Raw genomic sequence first — 23,694 nt, 5'->3', positions numbered from 1 at the left:
TCATTTTCCTTTTCTGTTCTATTAGTCATTCTAGTAGGTATAAGGCAGTACCTCAGAAATACCTTAATTTGCATTTCTCCAATCAAAACTGATTTAGATCATTTTTATGTGACTACAGATAGCCTTCATTACTTCATCTGAAAATTGTTTATATCTTTTGATCATTGCGAAATGGCTTATTTTTATAGATGAGTTGTTTTTTATCTTTTGGCAAGTCAATGGGGTCAAGTGACTTGCTGAAAGTCATCACACAGCTAGGTAATAATTAAATGTCTGAGGCTGGATTTAAACTCAGGCCCTCCTGACTCCAGGACCAGTGCTCTATCCACTGCACCAAGCTGCCCCTACTTTTTAAAATGTGAATCAGTTTTCTTTCTGTTTGAAAAATTAGGCCTTAATCAGAGAACTTGCTTAATTTTTTTTCACATTCATAATGACTAACTGTATTTTCCTTCATCTTCTTTCTCCCTGTCCCTCCTTAAAATGTTTTTCTTCTGAGTTATACCCTCCCTCAATCTGCCCTCCCTTCTCCTAATACCCCCTCTTCTCTAATCCTCCCTCTTCCCCTCCTACATTACTGTCTAAGGGGAATGCAAGGTTTTATAGCCTCTTGGGCATAGTGTCAAACCATTCTTCAAAACTCCCAACAGTGGACTAATATCTCACTTTTTCAACAGCCATCATTTCCCCTCTCTGTTTTACTGACCAATCTAATAGGTATGAGGCAGTACCTCAGAATAGTTTTAATTTGCATTTCTCCAGTCATTAGTGAATTTGATCATTTATTTATATGGCAATAGATAGCTTTGATTTCTTCATCTGAAAACTGTTTGTATCTTTTGATCATCCATCACATGAGGAATAGTTCTTATTTTTATAAATCTGACTAATTCTCTACATATCAGAGAAATGAGACACCCATCAGAAAAACTCGATTAAATATTATCAGCTGCACTTACCTCATTCTTTTCTCCCTGTTTATTCTATTCTCTCTCTCTCTCTCTTCATCCTGACCCTCCTCAAAAGTGCTTTGCTTCTATCTCTTCCCCAATCTGGTCTCCCTTTTGTCACCCCCCCAATCCCTTTTCCTTCCTACATTTTTGAAGGGTAAGAGATTTCTAAACCCAATTGAATGTGTTATTCCCTCTTTGAGTCAATTCTGATGAGAAAAAGATTCATTTACTCCCCCCTCAGCTACCTCTTCCCCTCTTCTAAGAAGTTTTTTCTTGCCTCTTTTATATGAGATAATTTATCTAATTTCTCCCAGGACATTCCTCTTTTACACCTTGATTTTATTTTATTTTTAGATATCATTCCTTCATATTCAACTCACCCTGGTGCACTCTGACTATATCTATATCTATCTATCTATCTATCTATCTATCTATCTATCTATCTATATATATATATATATATATTCCATTTAACTACCATGAGAAAGTTCTTATGAGTTATCAGTATCATATTTTCACAGAGGAATATAAATAGTTTAACATTATTAAGTACCTTATGATTTCCCTTTCCTATTTCCTTTTTTTATACTTCCCTTGAGTCTTGCATTTGAAAGTCACATTTTCTATTTAGTTCTTTTGTTCATTGAGAATGTTTGAAAGTCCTCTATTTCACTATATGTTCATTTTCTTCTACCTGGAAAGATTATATTCAGTTTTACTGGGTAGGTTATGATTGATTGCAATCTAAGCTCCATCACCCTACAAACCATCTGATCCTTTAATGTAGCCATTGTCACACCTTGTGTTATCCTGAATATAGCCCAATGATACTTGAATTGTTTCCTTTCTAGATTCTTGCAATATTTCCACCTTTTACTGGAAACTCTCGAATTTGTCTATAATTTTCCCCATTTTGGGGAGAGATTCTTTCTTCTGGGGAAAGAATCAGTACATTCTGTCAGATTCTATTTAACCTTCTAATTCTGACTTTTAGGGCAGTTTTCCTTCAGAGTTTCCTGAAAGAAGATGTGTTAGCTCTTTTTTTGATCATGACTTTCCGGTAGTTCAATACTTTTAAAATCATCTCTCCTGTATTTATTTTCCAGGATAGTTCTCATTTTCCAATGAGAGATTTCACACTGTGTTCTATTCTCTTTTCATTCTCTGGGTTTTGTATTACTGTTTCTTGATTTCTCATAAAGTCATTAGTTTATATTTACTCATTTCTTAAGTTTAAGGAATTATTTTCTTTAATCAACTTATGTGCCTCCATTTCCTTTTGACCAATTCTGCTTTTTTAAAGATAATCTTCTCCATTGGCTGTTTGTACTTCTTTTACAATTTGACCTAGTCTGCTTTTTAGGTTACTTTCTTCAGTATTTTGTGGTATCTCTTTTACCAAGCTTTTGAATTTTGTTTTTAAATTTTCATGTGTCACTCTTTTATTTTCCTCATTTTTCCTCTACCTCTCTTATATGATTCTCAAAAATTCTTTTTGAGTTTTTCCATCACCTGAGACCAGTTCCTCCTGGGGGCTTTGAAAGTAGGAACTTTGACTTTGTAATCCTCTTCTGAGTGGATAATTTTTTCTCACAGAAGTAACTTTTTATGATTAGAGTTGTGTTTTGTTATTGTTTGTTCTTTTTTTTCTTTTTATCATTTTCCCAGTCTATGACTTGAATTTTACTTTTGGTTAGATAGGGTTCTGCTTCCAAGGTGGCGGGCATACTATCTCATGTTTTGGGAGTATTATGTAGCTGTTTTCAGAGATACTTCTCAGGATTTGCAAGTTTTCAGTTCTTCCAAGTTGGTGTGACATAAGGAGAGGTGTTCCTATTCTCCTGATTTGTGTTCTGGTCTGTGACCAAAAGCAGTCTTTTCTATCCTGAAAGGGGTAATGAGGGTCCCTGTTCCCCTCTGGTCATAAGCTCTGGTGTGCTACTATTTCTCCTTGCCCTGAGATTGCAACCCAGAACTCAGACTAGGATCTGAGTATGGACAAGCAACAGAGTCCTACCTCATTGATAATAGAGATATTCCTCCAATCTCATTCCAATCAGTTCCTCAACCCTCTTACCATCTGTGGGCTGAGACTCAGGTCAATGATTCAGTGACTCCCATTGCCTGCTCCTTGTTTCCTTGGGCTGGAGCTGTGCTAGCATAGCATCATGCCCAATAATTCTGAGCAATAAAGCTGTGCATACCCTTTGATCCAGAAATACGACTACTAATTCAGTATCCCAAAGAGATCACAAATAAGGGTGAGAAATGAGCATCTGAAAAAAGATTCATAGCATCTCTTTTTGTGATGGTGAAAAATTAGAAATTGAGGGAATATCTATTAAATGGGAAATGTCTGAACAAATTGTGGTATGTGAATATGATGGAACATTATTGTTCTATTAGAAATCACGAATGGGACTCCAGAAAAGCCTGAAAAGATTAACATGAACTGATGTTGAATTGAAATGAGCAGAGCCAGAAGAACATTATACACACTCACAACAACACTGGGTGATGATCAACTATATTGGACTTGTTCATATTTGCAGTACAATAGTCAAAGACAATTCTTAAAGGCTTGTAATGCGAAATACCATCCATATGCAGAGAGGGAATTGTGGATTTTTAAATCTAGAACAAAGCTTATTTTCTTCAATTTTAAAAAGTTTTCTTATGTATTATGTTTTGTATCTATCATTTTTATTTCTTCCATTTGGATTTGCTTCTTCTTTCACAATATTATTAATATGGATCTATGTTTAGTGCTTTCTGTCAGGTGGAGGGGATGAAGGGGAGGGAGGGAGAAAAAATGTAAAACTCAAAACCTTGGAAAAGAAAAAAGAAAATATACCTAATCACAAAGATACCAAACTTACAATCTTGTTTGGTCTAAATATGCAATGGTCTATTTTATCTAATTTTAAAATCCTTTAAAAAGAAAAATGACTAAGGAGGGGTTTAAGATTTATATACATTGCTCTAAATTCCTAATACCTTTACCAAAGACTTAGATAACAGCACAAATGGAATAGTTACAATATTTTAATGAAATTTAGGTATAAAATGCCTTGATCAACTAGTCTATTACAGTCAAAAAAGTTAGTGAAGCTAATATTCTTTGACATCATAACTATGTCAATGTAGGATGATGAAGTTCTGCTGGATCTTTGTTATAGAAGTGAAATTCACCAGCTTATAGTTTACAAACTCCATTTTCTTTTTTATCTATTCTTCTTTAATCAACCATTTGTGCAGTTTTAGTTCTATAGCACTTCTTCCATTAAAGATGTTCTTTCAAATCTTGTCAACAGTGTCATGACAATTACATCCACCATATGGTATAGTCAATAATAATAGTATGAAGCTAACATTTATATAAATCTTAATATAGGCTAGTCATTGTACTAAATACTTTATAATTATCACATTTGATCCTCACAACAAACCTCAGAGGCAGGTGTTATAACTATCATCATCTTACAGAAGATAAAATTGAGGCAAATATAAATTAAATTACTTGTCCGCACAGCTAGTAAGTTTGGGGGGCAGATCTGACCTCATGTCTTCCTAACCCTAGGTTCAATATAGTATCCACTGTATCACTTCACCACCTGAAATCCTGCAGAATTTAGTTTCCATTTCCTATTTTCCCACCCCACTATCTTCTGAGTACCATTCAGACTTCTTGAACTTATGTCCAGTATTGTGTTAAATAAAATATATTCAAAACAACACTATCTTTCTCCTTATACTAAACCCCTTCCTATACTTCTTGAACATGGCCTCATTTTTGTTCTGACACTCACTACTATGATTCTGTTGCAGACATTCTTTTTTTTTTTGTTTGTTTGTTTTTGCAAGGCAATGGGGTTAAGTGGCTTGCCCAAGGCCACACAGCTAGGTAATTATTAAGTGTCTGAGGCTGCATTTGAACTCAGGTACTCCTGACTCCAGGCCTGGTGCTCTATTCACTGCACCACCTAGCCAACCCTTCTTGTAGACACTCTTCATCTCTTGCTGGACTATTGCTGTAGCCTGCAAGTGTGTCTGTGCCCGCCTTAGATTTCTCCTTACTCTAATCTATCTTCCATTCATCCATCAAAATGATTTTTTGTGAAACATGAGTTGGCATCATGTCACCATTCTGTTCTATAAACTCCAGTGGCTTTCTGTTACTTTCTGGAACAAATACAAAATGTTCCATTTGACATTAAACTTGCTTCAAACTTGGTCAGTTTTTTACCATTCTAGTCCTTTGCACATTAATCCCAATATTTAATATTTTGATCCAGTGGCACTGGTCTCCTGGACAGAAGGACTATTGGGAAGCTTGGTTCCCAAGGTTCTATCTCATGGCTCAGGGAATTCTCTCCTGCTGTCTCTTTACCCAAAATACTCACCCTCCTCTACTCAAACTACTGACCTCTCTGGCTTTCCTTTGAGTCACAATTAAAATTTTGCCTTATAGAGGAAGCTTCCCTAACCCTTATTAATTTCAGTGCCTTCCCCTTGAACATTATTTCCCATTTATCCTGTATATAACTTGAGTTGTACATATTTGTTTGCATGTGGTCTTCCCCATTAAGTTGAAAAATCCTTTTATAACAGAGACTAAATGTTGTCTCTTTTTATATCCCCAGGTTTAGTACCATAGTTAGCACATAGTAGGTACTAAATAAATGTATATTGGTTGGTTTACCTTCTTATCCAGAGAGCATTCAACTTTGCAATGAAAAATAGAACTGTGAATGAATGTATTCCCTTTTGTCATCTATTAGATTTCTCATCTGTCCCAAAGAAAGTATTCTTATTTTTCTTTTCAGGTCTACAATAACTTCAGCTCATTTTGAGTTTTACTGACCCTTCTCAGAGGACATTGTCAGCTTTTATGCTTGTCTTGCATGTTCTGCCTTTGCTTTCATCTCCTATATAGTTCAGTTTTGTTTTGTTTTTAATTTAATATGGTCAACAAGTGCCTGTGGATCCACATTATATTTTTTAGACAAGAGCAATCATTAATTTTTTTAGAAATTTCAAGAGATAATTTGAAAGAGATGATTTTCTTTGAATTACATCTTTGTCTTTCCTCACAATCATGAATTGCATCAATAGATTCTATCTTTGATTTAACCTTTCTCTTTTTTTTTTTGCTGGTTGGCCCCTCTTCTGAATTTAAACTTAGATGAGAAATCAGTTTATTGATTCACTGTTAGTATATTTCCAGATAAATAATGAGGAGAAAATTCACATCAAGTAGAAAAGTTCTAGCTTTTCAGAAAGTATCTTCCTATTGAAGAACCTACTTTTGTTTTTGGAATACCTCCTTATACATTCTTTGTATTAATATCTATGCTCATCCAATCAATTTACTAGGCTTTATACTCCCTAAAGAGATAGATGCATATTTTATCAAGTTTGTTATGCCCCCTAGCCTAACACCATGTTCTGAAGGGTATGGAATACTTGCTGAACTGAATTCCAAGTAAATGACCACTGAGTAATTATCAGATTGGTTTGGTTTCCTAACATTAGATTCTGGAGATTCTTTGGTTTGTCTTCAAGTCATAAAATTCCATGGATCATAATTGAGCTAACGAAAAAGGAATCCTATTTATTAATATAAAGTTTTAAGGGATCAGAAATATATTAATGGTATCTTTTTGACTGTTTCACAAATTCCTTATCTGTTATTATAATTTATCTAGTATAATAATAAATAAAAATTTTCATTGTTCATATTTTCCATTATTCTTTATGGCTTTAATAATGAATCATCATACATAGTTGAAGAAGATAAGTAATAAGTGTTTTCTCTAAAACAAACATATCATGTCCTTTTACTCTCATTCATTCAATCTATGAAAATTATGCTCTGAAACTTGAACATAAACCTTATGTTCTCCAGGTCCATACTAGTAGAACACAAGTCCCAGAAACTCTTAGCAAGTTGATAATGCTTGGAGTATGTACTGGGAGGTTCCTCCCCCCTTTTTATCTTTTTCTTTCTCTCTTATCTGTCTAAAATAACACCTTTAATATGATGACTACATGCTCAATAAATATTTGTTGAATGAATTGGATCTTAGGATGTATGTAGTGAAATTTAAAAGATTGTAAGCAAGAGTTGATGACAATTTGAATATCTACCTATATCTTTCTTTGTTATATATATATATATATATATATATATATATATATATATATATTTATATATGTATATATTTGGTCATATAAATTGCTGAAAATCAGAACTGTATTACCCAAGTAATATAAGCTCCCTCAAAGATGGAATTATTTATTTCACTTTGATGTATCTCTTGCATTTACCACAATCTCTGACACATAGTAGGTATTTAATCAGTTCTTATGGACTTGACTAGAAATGAATCTTGATAGAGAGACATTTGAACTAAATGACATATTCATTCCCAAAGAACATTTTCATAAATCTTACTCCATGATCATATTTTTTGGAAAGACTGCACTGAATAAAGAAAATAATGCTTATGAGTAAGTCAGTAAATTCCCTGTCAAAATTTTAGAATGAACTTTTAAATGTATGGTTGATGGAAATCTAGAAAGAAAAGAGTGAACTCAAGGATTCAGAATGTTGCATATGTACAGGTTATAGCTGGTTTACCTCACTTCACTTTCATTTTTAAATTTGATAAGGTGAGAAGAACTAAAGCTTCAATATAATTTGTCTTAATTTTTTTGCCAAAAAATTTGATGGAGAGATGTACACTAGCCAATAGTACTTTTATATGCATTTTCAACAGTTTAATGATTGTAACCAAAGAGAACTATAATATGGCTTAATGTCATCTTGAAAGGAGATTTCTAGTAGAGTTCACCAGGGAATTGTATTTGGCTCAGATCTTTTTACATGTTTCTCCTTGACTTAGATAAAAGACCTAGATAGAATACTTATTAAATCTTCAGATATTATGAAATTGGGGGCGGGGGGGAAGCTTAAACAAAAGATATTAGAGTGAAGATTAAAAAAATCCTGGACAAACTATATTTGACTAAGTAAGTAGAATGAAATTTAATGAGAGAAAATATAAAGTCTACCATTTGTGTCCCAAAAAAGTCAATGGTCAGTGAAAACATAGGGAAAAAAAAATAAAGTTTAGGCAGCTTCCCAAACTCATTGAACCTGAACCTTTTCTTTTTCTTTTTCTTTTAGTTTTTGTAAGGCAATGGGGTTAAGTAGCTTGCCCAAGGCCACACAGCTAGGTAATTATTAAGTGTCTGAGGTCGGATTTGAACTCAGGTATTCCTGACTCCAAGGCCGGTGCTCTATTCACTGCACCACCTAGCCACCCCTTCTTTTGGTTTTCAAAGTTTGATCATAATAATTTCACAGAATTCAATTTTGATTGTGGAGTTATTTTTTCTAATACACTATTACAGAAATTTGGTATATTTTTCTTAACTTCATTTGTTTGCTTTTGTATCACTTCTTTAAGCCATTCTATATTTGTGTATTCATAATTTCTTGTAGCATAATAGTATTCTGTGACATTTATGTGTAACAATTTATTCATCTGTTCCCCAGTCATTTGGGCATCTATTTTGTTTCTAATTCTTTGCTACCAAGAAAATGGCAATGTAGCTATTTTAGTGTACATGTAACCTTTCTTTTTTGTCTTTGACCTCCACGAGGTCAAAATCTCTGGGGTCAAAGTCTATAGATATTTTAGTTATGTGATTTGTGTAATTTTGAATTGCTTTCCAAAATTTTTTTATTAAATTATAGCTCTAGTAATTGAAAACTGGGGTCTCTAACTTTGCAAAAACACCACCAACCTCAACTGTTTCCTTCTTTTGTCTTCTTTCCTAGATTTCTGGGTATGGTATATAAAATACCATTTTCTTCACTTTTTCTCATTTATAATGTCCTAAATTCCCAAAATTTATGATTTGAACATTAATTCATATAGTTATTAAAATTTTTCAGTACTTCACTTGATAATTATTTTTTCCCATATCCCTTCACTACTAATCCATTGGAGAATGGCTTCAACTTTTATATATTTGAATGTATTGTCTCTATAGCTTTACTGGATATTTTTGACATAAAATGTTTTTCATGAGACTGATTCTCTTATGTGTATTAATTTTGTTTGTGTAAAAACTTTTCAATATCAAATAATCAAAATCGTTTACTTTATCTTTTGTAATTGTTTCTATCCCTTTTTGGATTTCAAATTTACCCCTTTCTCATAACTATGAAAGATTTCAATGTCTATTTGTAATAGTTCTTTCACAGTATGTTCATAGGATGAAAGATGCATGGGGCCATGCATCTTTTTTTATTTGATTATGCAAAATATAGTAACACATTTCTAAGCTTGATGAGGGCCAAATTCATGGTCAATTTTCCTATCTCTTAATTATAAAATAGGAGGTTTCTTTTCATTATTTATGTTTAATAAGGTTCATTAGATATTAGGTTTTGAGTTTTGTTTATTTCTGATTCTTTCTTACCTATTCTGTTCATTGATCTTTATTTTTCTTTTGTCTTTTGTTTTAATGATTGTTATCTCAAAGCACTATTTGAATTATGAAAATGTTATTTCTTTCTTCATAAGACAAATAATGATTTGGACCAGACCTGTTAGTTCTCTGACAGAAGGAGCACATTTCAGCATTGCATATTGATACTTGCTTCCCAATTTCTAATGGCCAAGTTGCCTTGGTCATTGAGAGGCTAACTGACTTATTAATTGTTTGTACTGTCAGTATGCATCAAACACAGGACTGAAACTAGTTGAATGGGAGGCTGGCTCTGTATCCACTATGTCATTCTGCCTCATAGTTACTGTAATCCTTAATTCATTTACTATTGCCTCTTAGATTATGGTTTTAACTGTCTGTCATTAGCATTTGCATCTCTATATTTTTATTTACATTCATTTGGGCATTAATAAACAGGGGCTGAAAATACCATATTAGAATTTTACTGATTGCAAAGTAAGGGAAAATATTGCAATTGTGGGGTTCCTTTACTTTTATCCATAAAATAGGCAATTCTGCCATCTGCTGGTAAAACTGATGCCATCTCTTTTAAAGACAATCCAATTTCCCTTGCAAATTTTATTTTTCATATCTTCCCTCTCAGCCAAGCAAGCTTTCTGAATGTTTCTTCATCCCATATATGATCAGTATAAAGGACTAGAAAGAGAAGATTGATTTTAAAAGTGTCATTTCAAATTCTTGGCAGCACTTCATTTTTAAAATGGTTTTGTTCCCTAATCACTCTAAAGACATTCTGCCATTTCGGTTCCTTAGAAAATGCTGAGGTTGAATTCTGACTATGCAAATAGTTTGTAAACTGTAATCTATTTCTCCATACATGGTGATACAAAACCTACACCAGAATCATGTTCAGTGAGCAATTCCTCTCCCTTCCCTCCCCCATTCCAGAATGTCAAAGACTGCTCGAATAAAGTGGCTTCCATGGTTACAATAACTTAACTCTCATCCTTGTGCATATGCATAATAACAGGGTCTTTCCTAAAACGATGCTCAGTGATGTGTCATACATATGCATGTCTTCATTGTGCCAAGAAATACGAAACAATATGAGTAGTTTTGTGAAAAGGATAATTTTGCTCAAAGTTATGATGAATAAAGAGATGTTAATGAACAGGGAACAAAGGGAAAATGACTCCATGCAAAAATGCACTTTTAGCAGGTTTCTCAAAGGAAAAACCCTTTCTTCCCTTCATTGCTCAAAACTCTACTATATCCCTCGACAGTGTCTCCCTGGAAAGTCAAGAAGTGTTTGAAGATGCTCTCACTAAGTTTGTGGAGAGATAGGAGTATTTATCTTCTTTATATGAAATGAATAGCTACTTTTGTTCTGGTTACTTTTCATATCCAAGAAATAGATTCTTTCTAACTTGTGTTCTTTTCAGTCTTCTTGGTATGAGCCAGGTTCTTTTTTGGAAGGGACATTCAGTACTCTAGTTGCATTTGAAATGCTTCTCCATCTCTATCTTCGATCCCACTAGTATGCGTATGAAATCTTCCATAGGAGAGAATTAAGAGGAGGAAAGATTATAAATGCAGACATCTTTTGGTGGGAGGAAAAGACATGATGTATTCCACATTCTATAAAGGCTATATAATCATGTTGTATATACTTGGAAAGATATATTAGACTGGCCACTGAAGATGTGAACATTATTGCTGCAATAAAAAGAAATGACATGTAAAACAAGAAGGTTTTCTTAAATTAATTCACATTGAGTACAGCTCACAATGTACTAGTAACACTATTCATTATCTCTCTGTATATATATTTCATCATCTCTAAAAGACAGTTGCTGTGTATGGGTCAAGATATCATTGGACCAGTTTCCATGACTCAGACAACTAAGTATGAAGTTTTGCAGAAATAAGCCTGCAGAGAATGATTGTTATTTCTGTGCCAAGATTTGCCCTGGAATGCTAACCTGTCTGGTTCAGGGACTCCGGGAGTGACTGTGAATAGTTAGAAACTAAAAACTTACTGGGTAAAATCCCAACTTCTGCAAGAAGTTTAAATCAATGCTTGCCCACTTAATTCTAGTAACTTCCCCATGAGAATATTTCCAATTAATCTTGCATAAAACCTGCTTTTACACAGTTGTTTAGTTTTTTGAACTCCTTGTTTTTCTAACTCCTTTAGTTTTTTGAACACCTTGAAAAACAGATTTGTATTGTCTTTTTTGTATCTTCTGTGCTTAGCATAGTGCCTGTGAAATGACAGGCACTTAATAAATGTCTGTTGACTTAACTGATCAATCAAATTTTAATTATCCGGGTTTTTTTCTTATTTACTGTGGAATATGAGTTCATTTCTTTAAAAAGTATTTACTAAACATCTACTATATAATAAATATTGAGTAAGATGTTAGGGCTGTCAGATCTGCCATCAAGGAGTTCATATTCTCTTTGGTGAAATTACACAGATAAGTAACAAAACATATTTAAAATTCTTTTTCTGTAAACACTACACAGTTCTCAACTTCGCATTTACTATCAAGGGCATTAATTACCACCTTCAGTGTGATTCATTGCTACAACTTTGATGTGATGCTTAACTTTTCATTCAGCCCATATATCCTTATATTTTCAAATATGGTCCTTTCTAACTTTATAATATCTCTAGTACACATATAAATGTATGTATATATGTATATGTGTATATATATATACACATACATATATATATACATATATATATATATATATATATATATATATGATTTTGTCCATTCATACAGTTCCAGGCCATCATCACCTCTTGCCTAAGTCTTGGAATAACTTTTTAACTGGTCTCTTTATCTAAAGTCTCTCCCTACATGAATTTATCCTTCTTTCAGCTACTAAGATTTTTTTTTCCAAAATTTTTTGATCATGTCACACACATCACAACTCCCCATAGTAAGCTTGAGGTGCTTGCTGTTGTCCCCAGAATCAAATGAAAGCTCCATTGACATTTAAAGTTCTATTCCTTTAATAGTCTTTTTACTTTCTGACAGTTATAGTCTAGTCTGCTTAATCATTTATCTCCATGCCCTTGTGCTATACCAATCCACTTACAGTGACCTACCTAGAGTTCTGTAAACATAGCACCATTTCTTCCTTCTCTGGACCTTTTCATGAATCATGCTTTTCCACCTCACCTCCACCTATTAGGTTTTCTAGCTTCTTTCAAGACTTAGCTCAAATTCCACTCTCTGCAGGAGTGAGTACTTTCTCTATCCCTCCATTTCTTAATGACTTTCTCTTTCATATCACCTCCATTTATTATTGAATGAACTTGATTATTGACATATTGTATTCCTTAAAATTATTTGCATATATTCCCAATTAGAACATAAACTCCTTGAGGGCAGAAAATATTTTTGACTTTGTCTCCCCACTTCTTTGTACAATGTTTGGCCCATCCTATGTACTTACTAAATACTGGTTGGTTGATTGCTTGATTGAGTGAGTAAATGAAGTAGATTCAAAGTTTTGTTACACTCCTTATAGAATTGTTAGATGACCTGAGAAAGGACACCAACTGGAAGGTCATTTGTTTGAATGGCTTCTTAAAAATGCTTATAAAAAGTTAAGGTAGGCTAATTTGTCATTGGGAATGGGAAGGAGAGTCAAAATAACCTTGTGCTGGACGTGGTATTTGAGCTGGTCTTTGAAGTAATCAAGGGATTCTAAGAAGTGCTGTTGAGCACATAGTGTATTTCAGATAAGTGGCTAATGTAAACAAAGTCACAGAATCTAAAATTGGAATGTCCTTTAAGAGTATTAGCAAGTCAGTCAGTTCAATGGAGAGCTTTTGAAAGAAATCAAATCAACAAGCATTTATTATGTGCCTAAGCACTGTGATAAGCCTGGAAAGTATATTCCCTTAGAAACAATAAAGCACCACTGGAACTTTTAGAGCAAAAGAATAGGGTGACTTGGAAAAGAATAAGGGATAGTTATTGCAGGGTACAGTTAATTATATTTGATTTGTAAAATGGTAAATCTAATCATGAAATTGAATATGAAAGGTAGACTATAATGATGGCACAAAGAAATCTTGCCTAAGAAAATATATTCATACCTCAATATTCATATATAAATATGGAAAACAAAATCTATATTTTTTCCTCTTCTGAGAGTCATTGCAAACATTTGTTAAAATAACCTGTCAAAAGTTGCTATATTCTAGCATAATAATTTTGAGATGCTTCCTTAACTTCTAGAGTGCACTGTATTAAACATTCTTTCACCCACCAACTTGAGGTTATGCCAATGAATTTCACACATCTGGTTTTCCAACTCAATCCTCCAGAAGGTGGGTGATTGACAGCTTTGCCAGGGGATATAGAACAATGGGCTTTAATGGTTTTGTGTTTTGTGTGGGTGAGAACAATGGAATTGAGCCTTACTTTCTTTGAAATTCCAACTGTAACATTTTCTTTTCATTTTTCATACTCCTTGTCTCCTGACACCTTCCCTTCCCACCTCCCCCAAACACACACATATACATAGACTTCACACCCTCTAGGACTTGGGCACATTATGAAATGAATAGTCAAGCATTTATTGTTTCTGACATTCATTTCTCTCCCACCATTAAGGAAATTGGACTATTCCTAGATGATTCAAAAGCTTCCTAATCACTTGGAATTCAGGATAATAAGAAAAGGGTTTTGAATTGAAATCCCTTTTGTTACACTGGTTATAGAATTGTTAGATGACCTGAGAAAGGACACAAACCGGAAAGTCATTTGTTTGAATGGCTTCTTAACAAAAATGCTTATAAAAAGCATTACTGCTAATGTCTTAATCTTTTAGGAATAAGAAAAGGGGAATGGTAATATAATAATAGCTTTAACTGTTCAGGAAAATTAAATTTTGTGGTTATAAAATGATTTCTAGGAGCAGAATTATAAATCACAATAGCCACATTTTATTCCTCTTTCACTGTCCCTTTTGATCTTAAACAATTTATAGAAATAATCTATCAAATATGATATTTACAATTTTATAAATTTTTACAATTATGATATTTACAATTTTATTATGGATATTTATAAAACAAACATAGTGTTGTCAGAAAAAATAAATAATCACTTTTTGAAATTGACATTTCATGAAAATATATTTCAAATGATTTTAATCACTTCTCATTCCTAAGAGAAAAAAAAGCATTCATTCAAAGACTCCTTGGAGCATTTCCCCTTTTTCATTCGTCTCTTGTTTCCGTACTGTACTACTCTCTTTTTAAATCATACTCTCACAGATTTTGAATTGGAAGGAATTTGAGAGGTCTTCTTTTTCTAATTTCTCTCATTATGCATAGAAAAATGATGTATAGAGGTTGTTACTTGCTCAAGATTACCAATTTATTATTTAAATTTATATCCTCTGATTCTGCAGGCAAAGTCTTTCTTCCATCACAATCTTCCTCTTTCTTTCAATTCAAATACATTCATAGAGGATTAGAGTCTTGGACTGGATGGTTCTACAGTTAAACAAACATTTACTCAGCACCCACTTTGTGAAAATCTTTATTCCCAAATAATTCTTTTAGAATGTAATTAATAATTTACATTCTGAAAATTATATACCAGTGAAACATTTGTTTTTCATGAGTTCTATGGAACATGATGACAGTCTTTTCATGGTCAATCCAAATGTACTTTTTATTTGATGATGGGATTTTTATAATTTTGAAAAACAAATGTAAATAAGAGAGTTAAAGGATTATACCAAAATGGAATTTAAGGCAGCAATAAATTGTCCATCAGGAAAATAGATTCTGTTTTAATGACAGCAGCTATACTTTTTTACCTTTAGGAATTTCAAAGACTTCATGACTTTTAAAATTAACAACAATGTCACCTGTTATAATTAATACAATAATGTAATTTGTATTTAGTCCAAAAGAATAGAAGTAAAGAATTTTAAATAGAAATAAGGGTGGCTAGGTGGTGCAGTGGATAAAGCACCGGCCCTAGAGTCAGGAGTACCTGGGTTCAAATCTGGTCTCAGACACTTAATAATTACCTAGCTGTGTGGCCTTGGGCAAGCCACTTAACCCCATTTGCCTTGCAAAAAGCCTAAAAAAAAAACCTGGAAAAAAAAGAAATAACAATAAGCTAGCATTTATATAGTTCCTTAAGGCTTTTTTTCTTTCTGTAACTTATCTCATTTATTTTTCAAAATAATTTTGTGAATTAGATGGCATTATCATCCCTATTTTACTGATGTGTAAGGTAAGCCTGAGGAAAAATCAATGTCTTTCCCAGGATCAAACAGCTGTTAATAACCTAAGGCAGGATTTGAACTCATTTCTTTCTGACTTTATGTCTAACACTATCCTCTGGTCACTTAATTTCCTTATTGAAGATAAAGGACAATATCTTTAAATATTTACCTGGTGTACATATAAGACTATATATATATATATATATATATATATATATATATATATATATATATATATATATATATATACACATACATATATATATAATATATATAAAATGATGCCTTTAAATATGTAGCAATTTCTTTTAAAAGACTTCAAATAGTAAGAAGGCAACTTGATATTCCTTCCTATTTAAGATTACATGGAATTTTAAGTATCAAGAATGCTCTTGAGCATCTTATTAAAGTTACAGAATTCTCAGTCGGCATTTGGAATGACTGTACCACAAGAAACTTGGTGGGAACCCAATCAAGTTCTTGGGAGCTATTTTGTAAATGTTTCCTTTTTTAAGCTTCCTGTTGGTCTGAGAACATTGTGTTCCTCTGGATCATATCCCTTTCAAGCCATATGTGGAAGTAATAAAGTGTATCTCTGTGTCCAAAGATATGCAGTGTTTGTTTAGTTCAGCAACTGAGGGAAGGACTATGAACTCATTAACAAATATGGTCATATGTTATGCCTTCAATCTATAGAGCAAGCTGCAGAATCAGAGCTCAGGAAATGCAAGTCAGTCTTGGCAGTGGATAGATAATTATCCATTTTATATTTTAAATCCCTTTGGCCAAAAAAAATTTTAAAAGACAAAAGCTCAACAGTAAATAGTGGCAGTTTTCATATGGAATTAGACTCCCAGATAAATAATACAACCCTATATGTAGGGCAAGTGCTGTTTCAGCTGAAGGAAAAAAAATTCCATTCTCAACTTACACATTAGAGCCCTAGTTTCAATGGAAAGAATGAAATGCCTTCACTTCTCAGACATTAATTTTGTCTTTTGAGTTGTCTTTCCAGCAATTCAGAGATATATAAACAAACACCACCCACCTTAGTGGCTTAGCTCCATCTACAGGAAGCAGGAATTAAAACAAGTCTGCAAAAATCTATGTTTTCCTCTGAGGTTTATTAATATTTTTGTCCCTAAAATGGGAATGATTCTTAAAGAGTACATTCCAAGAGAAGAACAGAAACCAGACATATATCTCTATCAACTGCTGCTTTGTTGTTTTTCTTTTTTTACTACTTTTCCCCCTGGTCTGATTTAAGGCTTTCTCCTCTCTTTCATCTCCCCAAAAACAATTTTTTTGAATGTGAGATCTATGAGTGACAGATAGTTGACCTAAAATGGTCATAGGAAATAAATTTTTTCAAACTTCTCATATCATAGATGATGATGACATTTAGAGCAATGAAATATTCTAAGGGTACAAGGTGACTTAGAAGCAAAGAAAGAATAGAACCTCAATTCCTAATTCTCTTGTTAACCCCATTATGCACATAAATGTGATGATGGTGCTTTAACTAATTCATACTGTAATGCCATGAATTTCCTGATCATCCTGGAAAAAATGATAGAGGAAATGAAATTTGTCGTTTTTGGCATGCTCCCACAATTTATGATCTATGAACTTCACCTCCTTTATTACTTCATAATCCCACATTACTCACTGAGTTAATCCATCCCTCTTTCAAATTGTCAATCTTCCCTACCCTTCCCCTCCCTTTCTTTTTCTCACCATCTGAGCTAGCTAATCAATTCTAGAAGATGGTGCTCTAATAGACTAATTCCCACTAATCTGTGTGCAATTGATATAATCTCTAAAAGATTAAATTAAGAGAGACAATTGAAATGATTGCCTTCCTAGAGGTATAGTTTAAGGTAAGGTGGCAGATGTGTACCCACAAAATGCCCATAAAATCATGCAACATAAAGCTAAATATATGATATACTTCATTACCCAATCCTATCATCCATTTTCTTAGTCTTAGATAATTCCATTTCATTGTTAAATCTGTTCATCTGAAACAGTTCATATTTGGGAATTCTCCATTCTCAATCTGGTCATGAAACCCAGGATATGGAAAATAGTTTTAGGTCCACCTCTGGCATTTGAATTTACTTGGCAAACTAATATGGATGAAGATCAGCCAGAATTACCACCTATCAATTAGTTTCCAAGCTGGGGAACAGGCATCCAGGCCTGATTTGCCCCAAGTCTGGTCTCAGAGTTAGCAAATGTAGACCAACTTCCATGAGTGAGGGATAGCAATACTTTTGTTTTTTGCTTGTTAAATGAATGTTTATGAAATTATCAGAGGTTATTTTCTTTTAAAAACCAGAGTATCTACTACTATGCTATATGTAGCATGAGCATAGTAAGTATTGGCTGAATGAATAAATCCAGCTCATATTTAAATATGTTATGACCAAGAAATAAATCTCATATTTTTAAATATTCTTTGCTCTAAAATATATCATAAAGCTCAGTTTGAGTATAATAAAAGTAATGGATTAACTTTTCCAAGCCTGAATTCCAAGGTCCACTGCAGTAAAGTTAGTCAATGAATGTAGCCAATGACTAGTAAAATATATATTCATTCATGGCTAAAATAAACATATTCTAATGAATTTATTTTCTCTCAATTGTTTTACTAGATTGGAATGTCCTATTTAATAATGAATTTTAGGCATAAAGAATTCATCAAAAAATATGTTATGCCAGACTAGCTTAATTTTATCAGCAGCAATGAGTTACAGGGGTTAGAATCATATGAACTTGGAATTAGGAAGATGTCAAATGCAGACAAGTCACTTAACTTCTCTCATCCTAAATTTGATTATCTGTAAAATGGGCATGATTATAGGAACTAATTTCCACAGTTGTTGTATGAATAAAAGTGTTTTATGAATTTCAAATGCTAGCTTTTTTGACAATGGTACTATATTAAGCAATGTTACAAATTTTAGAAATCAGTAAACTTTAAATATGGGCATGAGTTATGGTTTTGTTCATTATTTAGATGTAAAAAGTGAAAGAGAAAATATTAATCATGAAAGAAATGTTAAAGTGTGTCATGAATTTTTTTTGGAAAGCTGATTGTTAAACATTTACCAGTGCATGTATATTAGGGCCATCAAATATACAAATATGATATGTATGCATGTATGCACACATATATTATATATGTGTATTATCTTTGTATATATATATATATTATATGTGTATATAATATATAAATTATGTATGTATACACAAATGTCAAACATATACAAACATATATGATTGTGGTAATGAAGTGAATCTCATATTTCTTGTTCTTAAAGTATTTGCCTCAGATATGCAAATTCTCACAAGTCATAGCAGAGGAGAAAAAGTTTGCATGCAACTTAAAAGACTACAACTTGCTAGGAACCTTAGAAATAAGTTTTATTCTACTGCAGATTAGATTTTCAAATATGAGTTAGTGTGATTTTTATTTTTTCTTAAGACAAGCCTTACTGTGTCAGGAAAAGTCCTAGCTCCAAAGGTTAACCAAGTGGCATTTAGTTATTTGTTCCTTTGTTTATTTACTAGTTTATTTATAGTCTCCTTGACCTAAATCACATCACGGCATTCCTTATATCTCAGCACAATTCCTGAATTTCATAGGTCTTTTCTTCTCTACCCAACTGTTAAAAGTTTTACCAGTGAAATTGCTTCCCACTTACACAGAATAAAATACTATATACCTTTTGTCTCTATGTTTGCTTTATAACTGGGTGTCTTTATATTAAAATGGGAACTCTTTGAAGGCAACAACTTTTTTTTTAATTTTATTTTTCTCCCAGTGTCTGTCAAATAAAATTTTTCTATTTGTTGACTTGATATGATCTCCAAAAGATTGTGTATTAAATAAAAAGGCATTTTGATTTATTTTGGTCCATTGAAATGAAGGCATTACCAAACCTAACAAAACTATAGTTACATTTAATGGAAAAGATACAAATTAAGTAAAATCTCTACATATTTAGAATTTTATGATACTCATTATCCAAAATTCCCTATTCCAAAAACCTTTTTATTTTCTTAAAATGACCCAAGCAGAAAAACCTCTTTATATTAAGATAAACCTTTTTTAAAGAGAAATAAGGAGCAAAAATAAATAAATTAGCTCAGTTATTAGAAAACTTTAGTGAAGTTAGTCTTAAATCCAGTAGTTATTAACCATAAATGACTGTCCAAAGCAGTTTACATAGAAAATGAAACATGAATGAATGATTCAGATACTTAAAAATATGAGTTGGCTGTAGAAAAGAGATAAATATGAGACTTAAAATTTGATTTTTTTTCCCTCTAGTATAACTAAAAGTAAATTAAGAAAACATTATAAATTGGAAGTGCCAAAACTACAACCCTTGGGGACTTAAAAGTGATGAGAGATGTTTGTGCTTTTGTATCTTTTTTTTTTTGCATTTTTAGAGAAATTAGAGCTGTCAAAAAAAAACCACAGACAAATCTTTTGTAGAAGGTAGTGTGTTCTCTGTGCTGGCTGAGGATGAAGCAGAGATTTATAAATTCTTGAGACAAAGGTGCACAGGGGTTGTGCAGAAGTTGGAATATATATCATATTTCAGGTACTTCCTGGCTCAGACAGTCTATGGTTCTGAGCCCTGTATTAGTCATTCTTTTACATAGGTGGAAGAAATTAGCTACTTGTTTTAAACCTTCAAAGAAACAACTGTGGACCTGAACCTTGTCCAAATGGAGAATAAAGCAAGGTTTTCCTTTACTATCTTTTCCCCCCTCCTTTTTTTCCTATTTCTAAGCTATCCCTATCTCTTCCTTTATAGGCACTCTGTGTCTTTTTTGTGATCCATTCCACTCTTTCCCAAACCTTCTCTTAGGAAAAAAAAATTTGTCATTCATTTTCACAGTTTAGTTTCTCTTAAAGCATATATTCAATGCTTGTTTGCAATCAGAGAAAAAAACTTCATAGAGAATTCTGAAACTCTTGTTTATATTTTTTCAGTTTTTGATGGTTGATGTTGTTTATCTCTCAATTGTATATTAATTATGTGGAAGGGATAGAAGGATGTCTCTTAGTAGCTTTCTGTATCCTGATAATCACATATTGCATAATAATGTGTACTTACTAAATTTTTTTAAATGAGAAAAGTGTGTCTCCTAATAGAGGCATGTCAGAACTCAGAAAGCAAGTAAAGGAATCAGAGAGGCAAGGGAAATTCTGAGTAGCCCTGAAATTACAACATAGAAGCAGGCATTTGACCTTTCTTCCTTTATTTTGCTATATAAATGTTAACATTATGATAATATGATTTGTTGATCTATAATTTTGCATTACATTTTATATTTTGTGGAATCACTAATTTTATATAATTTGAATTACATTTATAATTTATAATTGAATTACATTTATAATTGCAATTTATAAATTTTATCATATATCACATCACTTAATTTTTAATTATATATCAATTTATTATATCAGGTAATAAGCAAACCTTTGAGTAACAGTTCATATTTTCAAGTCAAACCTTGATAAAAACAGGTTATTTAACAGGATTAAAATCTGATGAGTTCATACATCATTCTTTCTGTCTTTTGGATCTGTTTCTAAATCCTTTCATTATGAGTGGCACAGTGCAAGATTGGTTTCTAATATTTTAATTTTATCTGGTAATTTCTGAAATTCTTTAACAATTCTGCTTCTCATTATTCCAATTTATTTGTTAGAGTTAATCATGCCCTTCAGGCAGTCAAGGCTTACCTGTCTATTGAAAATGAAATATTCTCACACCCTAAAATTTTTAGTGAATATTTACAGTTCACAAAGATATACACACAGATATTATAGTGTCACCCAAGCAATGGTTTTGATATTATTGGGTATATGGAGAGTTAATGGTACCTCTAGCATGTGGGATTTTTCAGGCTCCTCATCTTTTAATCTTCCTGCTATCCAACTCTTTTCCCATGTCTCCAAGAGGCTGTAGTATGAACAGTGGTCATACTTGAGTATACCATCTCAGAAGATGGACTAAAACCAAGCTTAGGATAACTGAGAGACCTCAAATTCACTGGTGAGTTAGAAGGACATTTAACTCCAGTATGTTAAGAGGGGTACATGGGGGTGGCTGGGTGGTGCAGTGGATAGAGTACTGACCCTGGAGTCAGGAGTACCTGGGTTCAAATCTGACCCCAAACACTTAATAATTACCTAGCTGTGTGGCCTTGGGCAAGCCACTTAACCCCATTCCCTTGAAAAATCTTTAAAAAAAGAGGGGTACATGGGAAGAATTTGTTCCAATGACCAAGAAGGTGGTTGAAGCAGTTACTCTGGAGTGCTGGAGGTTGGCCAAACATTGGAGATGACAAGGTCATCTACAACATCCCAGGCAATCATCAATAATCTTAATTTTTGTCTTGCCCCTGGACAACAATGATTCTGAAGGGCAGAGTGAGACTAATGACTTTGTGCAACTCAGTTTCATTTATATCCAATTTATGAATAAGTTAAGACAGCCTCCAGGATTTCTTTGTTCTTTGAAAACAAACCAAAAAAGTGAGCAACAATTTAACTATAATTTTGAATAAAAAAGAGTGAAAATTACCCCTTTGTCTTTGCATGATATTGCCAATAATAGAAAGTTTTTCTTCGTAGATATGGTTGATGACTACTTTTAAAAATGATTTTCTTCCAGAAGAATCAGTAGCAACTTTTTAAAAAAATATTGCCCTAAAAAAAATTATTAGGTCCTTCTAAAAGATTTTAATGACGTGACATTTAAAAATGTTTGAGAGACATTGTTTCTGGGTAGTGTAATCATTTTATGAATAAGAACAGCAAATTATTAATAAAAGGATGGTCATTTGGTCATCTATTAGACCAAAGATGAAATCCTTGGCCTTTCTGGAAAGGAAAAATCTCATCGTACTTGACTGAGTCAAGAATGATCATAAAACAAACGCAGCAATGCTATGTCCTCAAACTCTTCTATATTGATCACCTAATTAATCCAGCCTGTCACCCTACTAGGGTTGGAAATGAAAGATTAGTCTTGACCTTTGGCATTAAAAATAAATTCCTTTAAAAGACAAATTATTATTATTATTATTATTATTATTACTATTACTATTACTATTACTATTACTATTACTATTACTATTACTATTACTATTACTATTACTATTACTATTATTATTACCCCTGTTGTTGTCATGATATCCATCATTTGTCAAATGGTCTTGCTAGGGTTCAGTCAATAAAATCAACATGGAGCTCTGAAATGTCAGAGACATTGAATGATGAATTATACCCACAATACAATTCTGGAGTCTCATGTCACTCACCCATTTGATGTATTATGGTAACCACTTCATCTTAAGGTAATAACAACAGTAGAGCTGATGAACACTAGTAAACTAGGACTAAATGGGCGTGGGCAACAACAAATTTTTATCAAGTGTATACTTTGTCCAAAAGATCATGGCATTGATAATATTAAGATAAGCTATAAGTTAAGATTAAACATGAACCATGATTTTAAAGAATTTAGAGTCTAATAGATACATAAAATAGCAGTTTTATAGTTATTCTGTACTATAACCCATAATAAATGCATTAGTCAGGAATGAAGTAAGTTGTTATGTGAGATTTGGCAGAATTCATTAAAGTATTAAATTTGGAAGGGTTTTTAGAGAATTATCTTACCTATCTTTAGTGAAAAAAATGATTTTTTTTGTCTAAAATATGAAGGTTAAGGCCCTTAATAGCTAGGGACCTCTGGAAGATTTTCATGGAGGAAATAAAAGTAGCCTTACCTTGAACTGTAAAAAATAGGAAGTAATTTATCAAGAAAAGCAAAACAGTACAAATAGAGATCCATAAAATAAAATAATCCAAAGTCATAATTTTCTAAAGAAGAAAATGAAGGTCAAAAGTTGTTTAATGACTTTACTAGCCTCCAACAATGAG

The sequence above is a fragment of the Macrotis lagotis genome, chromosome 7 (genome assembly GCF_037893015.1).
Source record: "Macrotis lagotis isolate mMagLag1 chromosome 7, bilby.v1.9.chrom.fasta, whole genome shotgun sequence".
Lineage (NCBI taxonomy): Eukaryota > Metazoa > Chordata > Mammalia > Peramelemorphia > Peramelidae > Macrotis > Macrotis lagotis.
The sequence above is the reverse complement of the archived record's forward strand: the minus strand, read 5'-3'. Positions refer to the sequence as shown.